Source organism: Rosa rugosa, chromosome 2 (genome assembly GCF_958449725.1).
Source record: "Rosa rugosa chromosome 2, drRosRugo1.1, whole genome shotgun sequence".
Lineage (NCBI taxonomy): Eukaryota > Viridiplantae > Streptophyta > Magnoliopsida > Rosales > Rosaceae > Rosa > Rosa rugosa.
The window spans coordinates 27966835-27986532 of NC_084821.1; the positions used below are offsets into that span (position 1 = coordinate 27966835).

General features: G+C 41.4%; 1 long non-coding RNA gene across 2 annotated transcripts; it reads left to right on the forward strand.

The window, feature by feature from the left end:
• Positions 1–987: 987 nt before the first annotated feature.
• LOC133734077 (uncharacterized) lies at positions 988–2768 on the forward strand. Of its 2 annotated transcripts, none has more exons than XR_009858038.1 (3): positions 988–1532; positions 1631–2078; positions 2181–2768. It is a non-coding gene; the product is annotated as an uncharacterized LOC133734077 (long non-coding RNA). The 2 variants fall into 2 exon arrangements; XR_009858037.1 differs by having other exon boundaries at positions 1631–2073.
• Positions 2769–19698: the final 16930 nt, after the last annotated feature.

The following is a 19698-nucleotide window of genomic DNA, read 5'->3' on the forward strand; positions in this document are numbered from 1 at the left end:
CTGATCTCTTTCCGATGAGGAACATTTCGCCGTTGAGCAAGTCGCCTTCTCCTTCTCCCTCTCCCTCTCCCTCTCCCTCTCCCTCTCTCTCTCTCTCCCTCTCTCTCTCTCTCTCTCTCTCTCTCTCTCACGTGCTCGTAAAGTCTCCGCTTACCTCTCCCAACTCTCACGTTCCTCTCCCTCTCCCTCTCCCTCTCCCTCTCTCTCTCTCCTCTCTCTCTCTCTCTCTCTCTCTCTCTCTCTCTCTCTCTCTCTCTCTCTCTCTCTCTCTCTCTCACGTGCTCGTAAAGTCTCCGCTTACCTCTCCCAACTCTCACGTTCCTCTGAGGGCTCCTCCTCCTTCTTCCCGAAGCGGCAGCGTGTGGCTATCGACGACTCCGTCGACAAACTTAGTCCTCAGTAGTTAGAGGTTTTGTTCTTTTGGTCGTTAAGCTATCTGGGGCGGCTGGATCCGAGTTCCAGATCGAAATCGAAGTTGGAATTCATGGCGGAATTGTTTTTTTTTTTTTATCAAAAATGAAGTCCGAGCCAAAGTTTGAATGAAATGGAGATGGGATGGGTTTCTGAGATCTAAGAAAGCAGAGGCTGTAGATCCCAGAGGGAGAGAGAGGTGCCTAATTGATGAGGTAGTCCGAACGAAACACGTAAGAGCTTGCTTGTCATAATATAGAGGAACGGTGGTGCCAATTATATTTATAAGAGTTAAATACTGTTTACTCCCTATACTTATAGGGTTTCATCGTTTCAGTCCCTGACCTTCGAATTTCACCTAAAAAGTCCTTGAACTCCCAATTTCCTCCCAATTGGTCCTTGCCGTCAAAGACTCCGTTATCTTGCTGACGTGGAGTTGTTTTCCCCCTAAAAAGTCTATTATACCCTCACTTATTCAGTTTTTTTAATTAATTTTATTCTCTCTCTTTTTTTTTGTTTTTTTTTTTACCTCTTCGATCTTCTTCCACATGAGCGTCTTCTTCTTCCAAAAACAAACCCAAAATAAACCCATCTCTCTCTCTCCATCTCTAGACCTGCGACGACACCAACGTCAGCCAAAACGGTGACGTTTCCAACCGCGCCGACCTTCTCGCTCTCCGCTCCGCACCAGACCCCTGTAGCTTACTGGTTTTGCCCCAAGACGACGAAGATGCCCCTTTTCTCTCTACCTTCTTCTTCACACCCAAATTAATCACCATAACCACCACTGAGCTCTCTCTCCATACCCAACCACCAATCCCATTGCAATCAACACCAAGCCTAAATGCCTTCATATCTTCATGAAATTACCCTTTACATTCTCAGAAAACCCACTTCATCACTTTAGATTTACTAGGCCTGATCTGGAAATACATAGTGGAGAATGAACAACTCTTTCATTCTTACGAAACTCTGCTCGTCAGCTAACTTCGGCGTCTAAAAACTCCATCTTCTGTTGCTCAGATAGTCACGACTTCTTCATAAAAGTTGTTCAAAATCGAGTCTTCTAAACTGTCTTCAAATTTCATGAAAATCCAACGGTTGAATCTTCCAAAATCAAGGTAAAACCAATGACTGTTCATACAAAATTCTGTTTTGAGATGAAATGATGAATTGACTCCAATTCGTATTTACATGTCCTATTTCCTTTCAAATCCAGTCCCCCTTCGAAATGGGTCGAGTTCTTCTCTTGAGATTGAATTCAATTCATGAAGTACTCATTTCAATCTTGAGCAAGTTGAAGCCATCAAGGAGAGAGAGAGGCAAAAGGAGAACATATGCAATCTGGGTACCCCACCCAGCCCAACACCAACGCCGCCCAAGCCGCCCAGCACCCGCCGAAACCCACCTATCTGCTCTGGGTATTTGAGTTTTTGGTAAGATTTTGATGGGTGAAGTGTTTTGATTCAAAATCTCATTTGGGTATTTGAGTTTTTGTGAGGTTTTCTATCAAGATCGAATTTTTGGGTTTATGTTAGTTTTGGGGCACACATTTTGATTGGAATTGGGTCTGGTGTGGTTTGGAATGAAGAAAGTGATGGAACTGTATTTGATTGAGCTCACTAAGGTGTGAATGAATCGAAAAAAATTGAATTGAATTAGGTGAGGTTGGTATTTGTTATTTGTGATTATATGGAAAGTGTTGATGTAATGAAAGTTGCATGCAAGTAATTATAGTTTATTAATCATTGGACTTGGTTCTACTGCAGTTAACGAAATCCCGAATCTAGTGATGATTCTGGTCATGGGTATGCATATCCTCAGTCCAGCGAGAAGATGCTGGAGGATGAGAGCTTCCGGATAATAGAGGGTCTTTAACCAGACGGAGATCAGGAGAGATGTGGAAGAAGAAGAGGTAAAAAGAAAAAAAAAAAGAATAAAATTAATTAAAAAAAAAAAAAAAGTAAGTGAGGGTATAATAGACTTTTTAGGGGGGAAACGACCGCCACGTCAGCAAGATAACGGAGACTTTGATGGATGCTTGACGGCAGGGACCAATTGGGAGGAAATTAGGAGTTTAGGGACTTTTTAGGTGAAATTCGAAGGTCAGGGACTGAAATGATGAAACCCTATAAGTATAGGGAGTAAATAGTATTTAACTCTATTTATAATTGTCTTATTGTTTAAGTAAATCTCTATTTTGTGTTTAGCCCAAAGTCTAGGTTACTTGACCTAGTGGTAATAGGGTTACATTAGAAGGATCTAGATTCCTATTCAATGTACGATTACTTTCCTTGTATGATTTAGATTCCATGCATTGTAATCCTCTATATAAAGAGGCCCCTATTATCAATGAGAACACACAGCAAATTCCTCTCAATTTCAGTTTCTCTACAACACGTTATCAGCACGAGCCCTAACCCTAGCTTTAGAAACCAAAAACCCAGAAATTGATCAAACTTCACCGGATTAGCCTCGCCTGCACTACTGCTGGCCCAGTAGCCCCTGCGTCGCAACTCAACACTAATCCTACCAGATTAGCCTCGCTGCCCCTGCAGCGCCCGCAAGCCCTGCTTGATTGCCTCCTGCCCTCGCGCGACACAGCGACCCCTCGATGCCAGCGACACTGCGCGAGCCTGAGACGCCAGCTACCTCGCGATGTCCGCGATGCCGCCACCCCAGCGACTCGCCCGCGATTCTTCAACCCCGCAGTCCCGCGACTCTGCATACCCGCGACACCGCGAACCTGCGTACCCCGTGACGCTAGTGACTCCGCGACGTCCGCGACCCCCGCGACCACTTACAAAGCACCGCATCCATCACTCTGCAATAAGAGGTATGTTTTACTAAAGGTTCCCGTTTTTGAAGTTTTTTATTCTTTTCTCTTCTTTTCTCGGGGACTTGCAACCTCCCTTGTTCTACCCCCCTTTCTTCTTCATAGGGGAGACCAAAAGCCGAGCTGTGGGGGTTCGTGCTCACTCCAAGCTTGGAGCTTGTAGAGTCCTCCAAATTTAGAGTTTGTTGAGAAGAAAACGATCGACCACATACATCGTTGTTTCGATCTAATCCAAAACCCATCTTGGAATCAGATTTTCTTGGAAGCGACCACACTCAGAAAATCCCTAATTTCTTAGAAGCGACTACGCTCAGAAATTTAATAGTTTTTCGTGGTAGCCTTTTTCGCTCCGAAACTAACCCTAATCTTGTGTTGTTTTTCAGGATGAGTAACCTGAACAAGTTGAACTTTGTTCCACTGGAGACAACTGGCGCTGGATACCATAGGTGGGTCCGAGATGTGCGCCAACATCTTAAGGCTGATGGACTTCTGGAAACCATCCAAGAGCCTAGTTAGAACGTGCTCTCCATTGAGCAAGCTACTGCTTTTGAAGCAAATCAAGCTAAAGCCATAATTCTCATGACAAGGCACATGAATGACGCGCTCCAAAGTGAATACCTCAATGAGGAGGAAGACCCCAGAAAACTATGGGTGGAACTTGAGCAGCGATTTGGCAACGTTCGTGACTCCCTGCTTCCTGATTTAGAAGTGAGATGGCATAGCCTCCGCTTTTGTTGATTTCAAGTCTGTGCTTGATTATAACTCGGAAGCTCTTCGTATCAAGTCTTTGATGGAGTTTTGTGGCAAAACCATAACTGATACGATGTTGATCGAGAAGACTCTCTCTACCTTCCCCGTCTCTGCCCTGATGATTTCAAAGAATTATCGGATTGATGTGAATGCAGGACGTATCACAAGGTTTCATGAGCTCATTTGTGCCATGAACGTAGCTGAAAATCACGACAATATCCTTGTGAAGAACTATAATGCTAGACCCGTGGGAACTAAGTCTATTCCGGAGTCTAACTATAGTCGCGCCCCTAAGGGAGGACGCAAGGAGCGAAACCCTAAGAGTAGGGACAATTCTGGACATTCTTGTCCATATTCTAGCCCTAAAGAGGAAGGAAATCACTAAGAGAGGCGTGCACGGAACCGTGGAGGTCAACGTGTGAAGAGAGAGAGAGGCGGAGCCTCCGACCAAGGTGGTAACGCCACCAAGAGCAATGGTCTTCCAAATCGCGCCCCAAAGGCGCCTCAATCAAGGGAGCCTGACCATAATGATGTTTGTCTTCGATGTGGATCAACTGGACATTGGGCCAAAGCATGTAAAGCATCCCAGAATGTTGCAAACGCATACAAGATGTATCGCGAAGCTAGGGAGGCAAACTATATGGAACAAGAAGATCAAGATGGTGATCTGGATCTAAGGGTGGAAGACTACAAGGATCAAGACCCAGAAACTGGCGATTTTGATTAAGTCTTTTTATTTTCCAAGAGATGTAGGCAATTGCCATATTATTTTTTGTAGTAGATGCCAATGGTATTAGTCTTTCTTCAAAGTAGGCGTACTCAATGTAAGTGTGATGTCTAGAAAGGTTTTGAGATAAGTGGTACTCAAGTGAGCTTTGCTCCACCGACATCTCTCTACTCACCTGGTCACATTTGCATTGGAATTACCGAAAGGAGTTAGACGACTACCATTGTTTTGCATTAGCTAGTTTATTGGATTAGATTTTCCTTGGTCAAAGAAACGATGATGTAATTCCGTTTGGCTTATTAATAAAAGTTGAGTTCTTTTCTTTATGACTCCTTTTTAATTACGAGCTTTTCTTTTAGGAATGGATTCTGGAGAACTACAATGTCTTGCGGATAGTGCGACTACGCACACCATTCTACGCCATAGGCAATTATTCTTAGAGATGTTGCCTACATATTCCTCTGTGACTACGATGGCTGGGCCATCAGGTTTAGTTCAAGGACATGGAATGACCCAATTCCTATTGCCAAATGGCACCTTGATTAAAGTCACTGAACCTCTCTACGCTCCTAAGGCAAATCGAACCTTATTGAGCTTTAAAGATATAAGAGCCAACGGATTCCATGCGGAAACGCATACTGAGAACGGAAAAGAGTTCCTTTGCATTACCTCTAATGATTGTGGACGAAAGCACATCTTAGAGAAGCTTATGTGTCAATCTAGTGGACTTTATGTCACTACAATTCGACCAATCGAATCCAATAATGTCATAAGAGAAGATCTCTTGGATTCTGACACATACTGGCTTTGGCATGACCGACTAGGACACCCTGGTCGTGATATGATGCCCCGTATACTAAAGACTTCACATGGACATCCATTCTTCAGAGTGAGAAGAAGCAAGAATTGAAAATTGATTCCAGGACTTAGCAAGACCTCAACAATTGCAGCATCTGGCGCTACAGCTGTCTTGGGGCGCCATAGGGCCGCCCAAGTCCCATGTGATGACGCCATCAATGGCGCCAACCATGAGCATGACGCCATGGTTGTTCCTCCTCCAGGCCATGACGCCATAAACAACAATTTCCATGGTTCCAACGCCATGATGGGAGATGTAGTCACACATTTTGCTTCTAATAGCGTTACAGACGCTCAGGCCCAACCAAAATCCTCATTGGTTGCTTCTAAGGCCCCTCGCTCATTCTGCAAAGCCTGTTCCTTCGGGAAATTAGGATTGAGACCGTCCTACGCAAAGGATCCTAAAATACTCATTTCGTTCTTACAGAGAATCCAAGGGGATATCCGTGGACCAATTCAACCATCATGCGGACCTTTTAAATACTTTATGGTATTAGTTGATGCGTCGATACGCTGGTCACATGTCGCCCTGTTTTCCACTCGCATTGCTGCTTATGCTAAACTCCTTGCCCAGATTATCTGTCTACGGGCTCACTACCCTGACCATCCAATTAAGTCAATTCGACTTGATAATGCTGGGGAGTTTACATCGAAAACATTCGATGACTATTGTATGTCACTGGGGATTGATGTAGAGCATCCAGTTCCCCATGTTCATACCCAAAATGGTCTCGCGGAAGCCGCTATCAAACGACTACAGATGATAGCACGGACATTGGTTATGCGCACCAATCTCCCTGTTTCTACTTAGGGATATGCAATACTGCATGCAGCGACGCTAATTCGTCTACGACCCACTGCAACCCAATCTTACTCTGCGTTACAGCTAGTGACTGGGTACGAGCCTGATATCTCGCACTTACACATTTTTGGGTGTGCCTATTACGCCGCCACAGCTTACTAAGATGGGTCCACAACGACGAATGGCCATTTATGTTGGATATGAATCTCCAACCATTGTCCGCTATCTTGAACCCTTGACAGGCGATCTCTTTACCGCTAGATTTGCGGATTGTCACTTTGATGAGACAGTCTTCCCGTCGTTAGGGGGAGATAAGAACACAGATGTTCAACAGGAACAACAGGAATTGTCGTGGTCTGTCCCCACTATGTCTCATCTCGATCCCCGTACCGCACAGTCCGAACTTGAAGTGCGAAGAATAATCGAGCTCCAGAACGTAGCAAACACTCTGCCTGATGCTTTTTCTGATGTTACTAAAGTGACGAGATCACACATACCTGCTGCAAACGTGCCTGCAAGGATCGATGTCCCGAATACTGGACAAAACGCCACTCCTGTGACACCAGGAGATGGAGCCATTGCCCAGCATGGCAATGATGTGGCGTCTATGGCCACAGGTCCCGCAAGGAAGCGCGGTAGACCGATTGGTTCGAATGATACTCGCCCTAGAAAGAGAGCGAATGAGGCACAAACAAATCCTTTGATCATCGATACTCAAAATCCGTCCCATGAGAATGTTCCGGATTATGGTTATGTCCAAGAGACATCATTGGGGGACGCCTCAATGTCAGAACCTATCCCTGAGGACATAGAGATCTCTGTAAATTACACTAGTGTACATGGGACGTGGGAACGAAGCTCCATCATCATTAATGATGTATTCGCGTATTTCGTAGCGCGTGATATTATTAAGACCGATGATATCGAACCACGCCCCGTTGATGAATGCCAACGTAGAGCTGATTGGCCAAAATGGAAAGATGCGATCCAGGCAGAACTTGATTCTCTAGCAAAAAGAAAGGTATTTGGCAAAGTTGTACCAATACCACCCAACACCAAACCAGTTGGTCACAAATGGGTATTCATTAGAAAGCGTAATGAGAAAAACGAGATTGTAAGATACAAAGCTCGCCTTGTGGCGCAAGGCTTCTCACAACGCCCTGGAATTGACTACGAGGAGACTTATTCTCCCGTAATGGACGTCATTACGTTCCGCTACCTTATCAGTTTGGCAGTTTCTGAAAAACTGAACATGCAGCTTATGGATGTGGTTACATCGTATATATATGGGGATCTAGATACGAAAATATACATGAAAGTTCCGGATGGAATTCAGCTACCCAAATCAAGTGGCTCTAAACCACAGAGCACGTTTGCGATTAGATTGAAACGCTCAGTATATGGATTAAAACAATCCGGACGAATGTGGTATAACCGTCTAAGTGACTAATAGATTGGAAAGGGATATGTCAATAATGAACTATGCCCATGTGTGTTCATAAAAAGGACAAGTTCCGGATTTGCAATAGTAGCGGTTTATGTCGATGACATGAACATAATTGGCACCCTTAAAGAGTTAAGGGAAACCACTGAACACTTGAAATCTGAGTTTGAGATGAAAGATCTTGGGAAGACACGGTTTTGCCTCGGTTTAGAACTTGAGCACCGTAGAGATGGTATCCGGATTCATCAATCAGCTTATACCCAAAAGATGCTTAGGCGTTTCAATACTGACAAGATTAAGGCTTCAAGCACCCCAATGGTCGTCCGTAGTCTTGATCCAAAGAAGGATCTATTTCGTCCAAAAGATGACGATGAAGAAGTGCTAGAGGCAGAAGTGCCCTACCTAAGTGCAATAGGCGCATTATTGTACTTAGCACAATGCACAAGACTGGACATCTCATTTAAGTGCAATAGGCGCATTATTGTACTTAGCACAATGCACAAGACCGGACATCTCATTCACTGTGAACTTGCTAGCTAGATATAACTATGCGCCAACACGACGCCATTGGACTGGTGTTAAAGATATCTTTCGATACCTAAGTGGTACGATCGATATGGGCTTGTTCTATCCCTACAGAGAGACGATGGATTCAGACCCATCAAGTGCCAGGGACACCACACATGGTGGATTACGTTCCCTCTCCCCATCCCAAAACGATATAAGTGTTTTGGAAGGTTTTGCTGATGCTGGGTACCTCTCTGACCCACATAAAGGTCGCTCCCAAACTGGTTATGTATTCACCATGGGAAAGACCGTGATATCTTGGAGGTCTACAAAGCAGACCTTAGTAGCTACCTCTTCGAATCATGTAGAGATTATTGCTCTTCACGAAGCAGTTCGTGAATGTATATGGCTTCGATCCATAGTTACGCATGTTCGAAGCAATTGTGGTCTGAAGTCTACCACAGATGAGCCAACGAGCATTTATGAGGATAATGCTGCTTGCATTGAACAAATGAAGCAATGCTACATCAATGGCGACAACACCAAGCATATATCGCCTAAATTCTTCTACAATCAGCAACAATAGAAGCTCCTCAAGATCAAAGTGAACCAGGTTCGATCTGAGGACAATGTGGCAGACTTGTTTACTAAGTCATTGCCCAAATCCACGTTCGAGAAACATATGGCAAGAACTGGCTTGCGGAAATTATCTGAACTCCCATAATCATAGTCATTAGGGGGAGGCATAGACATCATGGGGAGATGTCTACATGTTCGTCTCGAAGCGTGAAGGGTGTGTTGTGCTCTTTTTCCCCTTCGACCGAGGTTATTTTTGTCCCACTGGGTTTTTGTTACTCGACAAGGTTTTTAGCGAGGCAACGAGAGAAGCACCGCGTTTGGGCAACACAAGGGGCAGTGTTTAAGTAAATCTCTATTTTGTATTTAGCCTAAACTCTAGGTTACTTGACCTATTGGTAATAGGGTTACATTAGAAGGATCTAGATTCCTATTCAATGTACGATTACTTTCCTTGTATGATTTAGATTCCATGCATTGTAATCCTCTATATAAAGAGGCCCCTATTATCAATGAGAATACACAGCAAATTCCTCTCAATTTCAGTTTCTCTACAACACTTATATTATTTTGGTGCCTATTATACTTATAATTGTCATAATATGAATGGCTACGGATTATTGTTGATGACAAATACTATAGACTTTGATTACTGAATAACTTGTGGCAAGCTTTCATATATAATGACCTGAAAGTGTAAGAAGTGAGGATTTCTATGGACCAAATTCAGTGCCCTTTTTCATGAAATGAATTTGTGCAAGGGAAAATGTCAATTTATCCAAATTTGAGCTACACTAACCTTACTTACTCAAACATCTTATCAGATTGCTCATTTACCCAATAAATTACATATCTTTTGCCTTAATACTCAGTTAAATATTTTTTTATTATTTTTTGTTTATTTTTGAGACAATTTTTCCCTTTCTCTCTTTATAACTCAGATGAGAGAGAGACTTCACGGAACTCAGGTCACCGCCACAGGAGTCCACTAACCGGTGACAGAAATCCGGCGACCGGGTGCGGGAATCCAGTGACCAGAGATCGGGGTCCGGCGTCTAGTTTTAATCCCCCCAATAATACCCAATAAGCTCTATTGCCCCCCATTAAACTTTATTGGTCCCAAGAAAAAATTATTGGGTTTTAATGGGGTGTAATAAAAGTTTTCGGCGACCTCCGGCAACGTCCAGACTGGTAAACGAAGTCCGGCGTCCAGTTTTAGTGCCCCCCCCCCCCCAATAATACTTAATAAACTTTTATTGCCCCCAATAAATATTTATTGGGTTTTATTGGAAATAATAAAAGTCTTCGGGGATCTACAAAATGTCTGATGACCTCTTTGGAAACCTTCGGCGACCAGTGACCGGTAATCAGAGTACGACGACCGGTGACGGGAGTCCGACATCCCCTCCCCCCCAATAATACTCAATAAACTTTTTATTGCCCCCAACAAAATTTTTTTGGGATTTATTAAGGGGTAATAAAAGTCTCCGGCAACATCTGTGTGAGAACTGCCGGCAGCCTCTGATGTAGGACGAGATTTTAGCTAATTTCAACCAAAAATCTCGAAAAGAAAGAAGCGTCTTCACATTAATAAGAATAATTTGAATATTGGAAATTGGTATTCAAATAGGCTTCTTAATGATGGAATTAATCATAAATTACTCTTTTGGATATATCGGGATTCTCGAGCAAAATCTTGATTGGGATTCCAAGCGTAATATTCTTTAGTATCTAGGATTTTATTTTCGATTTTTATTTAATCAGGTTTAGTTAAGTTTTCTAGTTTTAGTCTATAATAAATTATTCTTTTTGTTTTCTAGTTGTATTAGGTTTATGCTATGTGCCCTATATATAAGGCACCTCTTAGATTGTAATATTCATTCAAATTATCAATAAAAAACCAAATATTAGAGAAGTTTCTCTGTGTTTCTTACGGTTGTGCCCGTAATTGCTAGTGGATTCTAGCTCATCTCATATGGCTTTCGACGCTTGACGGAGCCTCTTACTATCGTGTTCACGCTTCCCGCGTCAGTTGGTATCAGAGCGGGTTTCGCCCGCTTTTTAGCAGACGACGATCCAAGGGAGAAGTTCACTACCACCAACCTCAACGACGCTGGTCGTAGAGTATCTATCAAAGAAAGTTTCGTTGAAGAGGAACATACCAAGGGATTTGCCCTAGGACAACCTCATCAATCAAAAAAAAAAAAAAAAAAAAAAAAAAAAAAAAGAAGAAAGAAGAAACATGGAACATTGGATATTCACAACGCCGGATTATGACGACTTCCGAACTACATGTGTCATCAAAGACAAGGTATGCTCTGTAATAATTGACAGTGATCTACGAGAGAATTTTGTAGCAAACAAAATTGTGGATTATTTTCAATTGCCGACAGTGAAGCTGAGTGATCCATACTGGATTCCATTTGGAGAGGATGAATATGCACAAGTAACAGAGGTTTGTAAAGTTCCTGTCTCTATGGGAAAATTTTATAAAGAAGAGATTACTTGTCATGTGATTGACATGGATGACACTAATATGCTTTTTGGAAGGCCATGGCATGAAAGCGTCAAAGGTGGTTATTGCAAAGATGACACATATTTATTTAGGTGGGAGTCACACAAAATTAAAATCAAGCCTGGAAGGAAAAGCATCAAGAATTATCCTCCTAAGGTTTTCGAGAAGAAGTTAGAGTCCAAGTTTTCTTTGCCGGTTGAGATTAATAGTTTAATTGAAGAAAAGCCAGAAGAATTTCTAATGGAAGCAGCTCCACAAGAAATCATCCGTGATAACCAAGAAGAGGTTAAAGATGAAATTGTTCATGTAGACATGGTTATTAATAATGAAGAAGTCTTGGAGCCTGAAATTAATCATTCAGAACCAGATGTCATTCAAGCATGCAACCTTGAGAGCCGAGAAGAATCTACTAAGGATGCTTCTGAAAGCCAAAATGCATATGACAGACTCATCTATGGTGTTGGGTTCATGATTGTGCCATCAGAATATGCAGAAGATCTAGCCAATAATCCACAAGTTCAAATGTCTAATTTTTTCTTAGGTCTCTTGTCTGCCTATTCTTGTTTTTTATTCAAGATGAACTCGAGGGCGAGTTCTTTCATAGTGGAGGAGAATGATGTAGGACGAGAATGGGCTTGGTTTAGCCAGAAAGTTAGAAAAATAAAGAAGCGGCGTAGAATCAAGAAGAGTGATTGGAAAATAGGTAACTCACGCATAATGAGGTTATTAGCTGCTGGAATATTCAAGAAGATTAGGTTTTGGACTTTTCGGGTTTCTCGTGCGAAAAGTCAGATTCTGAATTGTGAATCAGATTGGAGTAAATTTTGGCCAGAATGTCCGTTTGGGATGCATGATACCTTTCCGGAATGGGAACGACGAGATCTTCAAGACTCACTTTAGTGAGCTCTATCAAATTTAGGCCAAAATGTATCGCCTTAATTATCCGATTCGTGATTTAGTATTTTTAGGCTAGTTTTACATTCTTTTTATTTTAGGTTTTCTAGTTTATTTTGGATTTGTTTTGTTTTAATCCGTGGGCTTTAGGGTTTCATTGTTAGTCGCCCTAGGGTTTCTTTTCTCATATATAAGCAACCTTAAACGGCTGCAGAACTATCTTTTATCATATTATCAATCAAAATTGAGATTTTTCTCTCTTTCTCTGGTAGATTCCAGAATTATGTCTTTTAGGGTTTATCGCTTGTAAACCCCGTTACTTCCGCCCGCGTCAGCCTCGGAACCTGTAACTGGAGTCCAGCGTCTGTTTTTATTGCCTCTCTCTCTCAATAATACCCAATAAACGTTTTATTGTCCCCCAATAAAAATTTATTAGGTTTTATTAGGGGATAATAAAAGTCTCTGGCGACCTCTGTGGGAACTTCCGACAGTTGACCGGAGTCCAGAGTCCGATTTTATTTTTTCCCAATAATATCCAATAAACTTTTATTGCCCCTAATATATTTTTATTAGGTTTTATTGGAGGGTAATAGAAGTCTCTAGCGACCTCTTTGGGAACCTTTGGTAACCTCTAACAGGTGACCAGAGTCCCCCGACCGGCGACCGGTGACTGGATTCCTGCAAAGTCTCTAATGACTTTTTAATTATTTGGAGGGTAAACTTGTCTTTTTACATTTAAATGGGGTAAGTGGATACACAAATCTTTTATTAAAGTAAGTGGGAATTTGTTGGGCCTAAATTGGGTAAATCATCAAGAGCCCTAAATTAAAAAAATTAAAAAAAAGTTTGCTTTGAAAATTTTTTTTCATCAAAAATTTTCCGGTTTGCAAAAGAGGGCAACGTTGACCCGACCCGTTTCCCACCTAAACCCGCAAAACAAAAACCAGTAGCAGAGGCAGCAGAGACCAAAACCTTACCACCTGAAAATCTTGACAAACTATATATGACCCAAGTAGAACCCCAATTCTGAAATCCATTCCCACTTTGAAATTGAATTGGGCGGAGAAAAGAGTAGAGGAAAAGTTGAATCAGGTTGAGGTGGAAGAGAAGAAGTTAGATGAGATTAGGGGGTTGATTCAGGAGAAATGGAAAGAATTTGAAGATTTTGAGAGTGAGTCGGAGTAAAGAGGAGATACTAAGCTTGGTGGAGAAATTGATTTTTAATTGCGATAAAATACTCAATTTGAAGGAGATATTGGTTAGTGTAGTGGATTTTAAGGTGAAAGATTTTTGTTTGCTGAAGAAATCAATGGAAGATGGTCCTAAAGCTTGAAATGAAGGAGAAAGAGCTTGAAGGATATGTTGCTAAGCTAAATTCAAGAGAGGGACAAGTTGATACAAAGACTGAGGAGCTTAATTTGGTTCATACAAGTTCCTCGATGAGGTTCAGCTGAAAGAGAAACACCTCGATTCACTTGAAGAATCATCATAGAGAGTGAGAAGGATTTGCTTTTACTACAGAATTAGTACAAGAATGTTGCCAGGGAAATGAGTTCACATGGGATGGAAGAGGACTACAGTAGTTCGTGGATGAGCATTTGATGAGAATTGATTCCCTGGGTACCAACCTATCGACAATTCTTAAAAAGTTCTCAGACCCGATGTAATTGGTTTTGGATGCAATGCAGGGGTTTTATCCGGACAACAAGGAGTTACATTTTGATTGAGAGTTAGAAGAAGAGGTTGTTGTAAAGTTCAGGATGTTCTTACGGAGGATGAATGTATGACTTTGCGAAGTTCAGGCCCCATTTAGTGTACTATCTAAATTTGAATAATAATATAGTAGGGAGGAAAGCCACCACTCCAATCAAATGGGAATCTTTGCCGGTTTTCAAAAAAATATATATATATACCTTCCTTTGTATTAGAGGGTTTTCCATGTAATTTTATTTTCTTTAGTCAAAAAAAGAAAAAAAATATGCCTTCCTTATATTATTATTCTTTTTTTTTTTTTTTTGGAGGCCAATACACTACAGTCAGTCGCTCAATCTTCAATTGAGAATCAAGGATTAGCCCCTTTAAGACAGACTAGACATTTGCAGAAGAAATATAGGGAGGATAAACATATCAAGACAAAGAGTACTAGACAATTTAATTAGCTGCTATAGCTTTCTAGCCTCCAACCTTCAAACCAATCCCAAAGCATGTTGGTTCCCTTTCATCGCCATAAAGCAACATGGAACACCAAGAGCCTTTGAAAGATCCACACTTGAAAGCTACCCTTGACACAAACAGGGCGCGGCGGGGGCTATCACTGGAACTTCTCGAGGACAGGGCACAAGAATCGATTTTAAAGATAGCACCACTAAGACTTAGGACTATGAATGGTTGAAACATGGGTGGATCGTCCAAGAAAGGCACATGCCTGGAGGAAGAATTTACCAAGTAAGATGTATATAAGATAAAGAATTTTGCTATTTTTTAGTTCCTATTTTTTTTTTTTCTTTCACAAATAAGATGTATATAACTATGTGCGAATAAGATGTGTACTATACCTCTCTCTTTGATATGGTAAATCATTGATTCGATGATTGATTTAGCCACAACAATAGATTTTCTCAATTGCATCATCTTCCTTTTCATCTTGACATCCAGCGCTTTAAAAAACATCGACTATCAGCATTTTTGTTGTGAAAAATAAACTTAACAAAGCAATTAGCTAGACAATGAGAATGAAGACTTGAGTGCACAACCCACTCGTCTTGAATCACTTTTTATAGATTGGGGGATGATTCTAGATTAATGGTTTTGAAAGCAAAAACAAAGGATTATGTCGTGGTTTTGAAAAGCGGTGGGAGATCACGTGGTTTGAGAAACAAATAAATCATTTTCACACATAAGTTTCGGTCTTAATCAATTACTTCCTTAAAATTAAAATTTTTAATTTAGAACATTTTATGTCAGGGCCTTACATAATTTAGAGAGATATTGTTTCCTTTTTTATATATTTTTTTGTGGTCCAACCTACTCTTGTAATAGTGGATGATTCTAGACCAATAGTTTTGAAAATAAAGGGGCCTTGACCTAATTAATGCACAAAAATGGCCAAACATTAACCCACTCACCCCAATAACAGATTCTTATTCTCACTAACCCATTTAATCACAAAATTCACTTTTAACCTTCAAAGATTTTCGAGAAAAATGCACCAACAGTCCCTCAACTCTTGTGCACCGGCCAGTTTGATACCCAGACTCACAATGGTATCAATGTGATACCTAGACTCAAAATTTGCTATCAATGACATACTTCCGTTAAATTTTCATAATGATTCCGTTAAAGAGCTGACGTGGCAGACACGTGGAGAAAACAAAGATGGCAAATGACCAAAATAACCCTTAACTTCTACCAACAGCTTAATTATTTAATTAAATGATTTTAAAAAAAAAAAATTTCTCTCTCCTCTTCTTCTTCTTCTTCCTCAAAACAAAAGCAATTCCCTGATCATGTATTCATGATCGATTGCCAGATTCAAACAATTAAACCCCACTCTTTACACAAATGCATGCTTAAGCCTTCTCACCCCTGATTCTCCTAGCACATGGAATAATCCTTGGGCATAATTGTGACACTCTTGGCATGAATGGAGCACAGATTAGTCTCCTCAAACAACCCAACAAGATGGGCCTCCGCCGCGTCCAATAGCGCCAACACGGCGTGGCTCTGGAAACGCAGGTCCGTCTTGAAGTCCTAAGCGATTTCATGAACAAGCCTCTGAAAGGGAAGCTTCTTGATTAGCAGCTCTGTTCACCTTCACAATCCGAGCTTTGATTCCCGAGCAGGATCCTAAATCCCATATTTCCGATTCCCGAACTTCGCAATCCGGGAGACTCTTTTGGCTTCGAGCTTGTCCAGGAATCTAAATCCGATCGTGGCTAGTCGGAAAAGTGAAGAGCGGATTTCTGAAATCGTCGTCGTCAGGCAAAAGAAAGGCGCATGAGCTGGTTGAGGACGCTGGGTTTTATAAAGAGAATATCGAATTCCAATTCCAATCAGTTCATCATGTGTCTCTTGATTTTTAGTCTCCATTATTCGTCTCAATTGCCTCTTTCGTTTTTAAAATTCGAGAAGAAAGCCCTCAATCCGTTATTATCAATACCCAATCTTAATTTTAATTCCAATTGTAATTCCAATTTGAATAACCATGGCTGGAGGCAAGAGTAATACTAATGGTAATACTACTCCCCAATTGCGCAGAGGTGTGATTCACGAACAAGCCTCTGAAAGGATTTGATATTATCGGATTTCACGGAGAGCCACCGTTCCAGGGTGTGCGGCTTCTTCACACCTCCGGTGGTCGGGGCCGACTTACGGGCAGCCTTCGTCGCCAGTTGCTTCCTCGGAGCCTTGCAGCTGGTGGAGTGGTGGACTTTCTTACGGGCCATCGATAGATTATTTTCTTTGATTTGAGGTGTGAATTGTGTTTTGGTTTGATAGCCTGCTGGGTTTACAAAGAATTCATGCTGAAGCTCAAGACAAAAGAGAGAGGAAAAAAAATCGTTCTAGAAATCAAGCAAGAGCAAAATAAAGGAAGAGAAAAAAATCAATATTATCACCAACGATTATTTTTTTTTTAAGTGTAATTCAATTTATTTTATTAACAAGTTTAAAAGACATTTTTGCCCCTACTTTTGCCTCACGTGTATGCCACATCATCATATTTAACAGACGATTGACAGAACATTAACGGAAATATGTCGTTGATAGCAAATTTTGAGTCTAGGTATCACATTGATACCATTGTGAGTCTGGGTATCAAACTGGCCGGTGCACAAGAGTTGAGGGACTGTTGGTGCATTTTTCTCATTATAAAATTGCCAATCATTCATAAAACCAGAAATGCTCTGTGTCTCTCTCTCTCTCTCTCTCGTGCTCGTGAAGTCTCTGCTTACCACTCCCAGCTCTCACGCTCCTCTAAGGGCTCCTCCTCTTCCTTCCCGAATAGGCAGCGTGTGGCTATCAACAACTGCGTGAAGCAAGTCTCCGACTCCGTCGACGAACTCAGTCCTCAGTAGTTAGAGGTTTTATTCTTTTGGCTGTTGAGCGATCTGGGGCGGTTGGAACCGAGTTGCAGATCGAAATCGAAGTTGGAATTCATGGCGGAATTGTTATTTTAGATCAAAAATGAAATCTGAGCCAAAATTTGAATGAGATGAAGATGGGATGAGTTCCTGAGATTTGAGAAAGCAGAGGCTGTAGATCCCAGAGGGAGATAGAGGTGCCTAATTGAGGAGGGAGTCCGAACGAAACACGCATGAGCTTGCTTGTCATAATATAGAGGAACGGTGGTGCCAATTATACTTATAATTGCTTTATATTATTCTGGTGCCTATTATAGTTATAATTGTCATAATATGAATGGCTACGGATTGTTGTTGATGACAAACACTAGTCTTTGATTACTGAATAACTTGTGGCAAGGTTGCATACTGAACTGAGAGTGTAAAAAGTGAGATTTATATGGACCAAATTCAGTATCCTTTTTCACGAAATGAATTTGTGCAAGGGAAAATGTCCATCTACCCAAATTTGAGCTACACTAACCTCACTTACCCAAACATCTTATCACATTGCCCATTTACCCAATAAATTACATATCTTTTGCCCTAATACCCAATTAAGTATTTTTTTTATCGCTTTTTATTTATTTTTGAGATAATTTTGCCCTCTCTCTCTTTGTCACTTACAGAGAGAGAAGCCATCGGCGACTGGTGACCGAAATCTGGTGATCGAGATTGGAATCAGGCGACCGGCCGCTTGAATCCAGTGATTGGAGATCGGAGTCCTGCGACCAGGGTCCGGCGTCTAGTTTTATTGCCCCCAATAATATCCAAAATTTTTATTGCCCCCTAATAAACTTTATTGGTCTCCAATATAAATTTTCTTGGGTTTTATTGGAGAAAAATAAAAGTCTCCGGCGACCACTTTAGGGACATCCGACAACCCTCCGGAACGGTGACCGAAGTCCGGCGTCAATAATACCCAATAAACTTTTATTGCCCCCAAATAAATTATTATTGCTCCCCAATAAAAATTTATTATTGGGTTTTATTGGATGTCATAAAAGTCTCTAGCGACCTATAAAATCTCCGATGACCTCTTTGGGGGCCTCTGGCGACTAGTGGCGTTGATCGTAGTCCGACATCCTTTTTTATTGCCTTCCAATAATACTCAATAAACTTTTTATTACTCCTCAATAAAAATTTATTGGGTTTTATTGGGGGTAATAGAAGTTTCCATCGACCTCTTTAGGAACCTCTAGAAACCTCCGGATCGGTGACCGGAGTCTGACGTTCGATTGTATTGCCCCCCAATAATACCCAATAAACTTTTTATTTCCCCCCAATAAAAATTTACTGGGTTTTATTTGGGGGAGGGGGGGTAATAAAAGTCTCTGGCGACCTCTGTGGGAACTTCCGACAGCCTCCAGACTGGTGACCGGAGTCCGGTTTTATTTTTCCCGAATAATAACTTTTTATTGCCCTCCGGCGACCTCTTTAGGAACCTCCGGCCGGTCACCGGAGTCCCGCGACCGGTGACCGGATTCCGGCGATTAGTGATTGGAGTCCGGCGAAGTCTCTAATGAATTTTTAATTATTTGGAGGGCAAACTAATCCTTTTACATTTAAATGGGGTAAGTAGGCACACAAATCTTTTAGTGGAGTAAGCGGGCATTTGTTGGGCCCAAATTGGGTAAATGGTCAAGAGTTTGTGCAGAAGTTTGCCCACTTCTATCTTCTTTGAAATTTTTTTCATCATAAATTTTCCGGTTTGAAAAGAAGGGCAACGTTGATCCGACCCGTTTCCCACCTAAACCCGCAAAACGAAAACCAATAGCAGAGGCAACATAGACCAAAACCTTCATTCTTGAATATCTTGACAAACTATATATGACCAAAACTCACATCAATATCTTCATCTTTCACGACTGCAATTTTAATGAAAACAGTAATCTAAGATTCTGATTGGACCAGCAACTCAACAAGTCATCAATCTAGAAAGCCAACTAAGAAGATGAAGAAATAACCTACAAGATGGTTAGATGGGAAGAACTAATCTTCATATCTGCTGAATTATTGAACATTGAAGATTCGAAGTCGGACTTGAAGAGGAAGACTTGAAGTTTGGCGTTTGGGCATTACGGTTCTACACTTCTACCGAGATTAGGATAGGAAAAGTCTGTATCCTTTAGCATTTAGGGATCCTTTACATATATAATTATATGCCAAATGTTTTCAAGTTCAACGGGGTTTAATAAAAACAAAAATAGACACTAAGTTGACAGATGTCGAAATATGATTGGGCCAGTGGCCCCCAC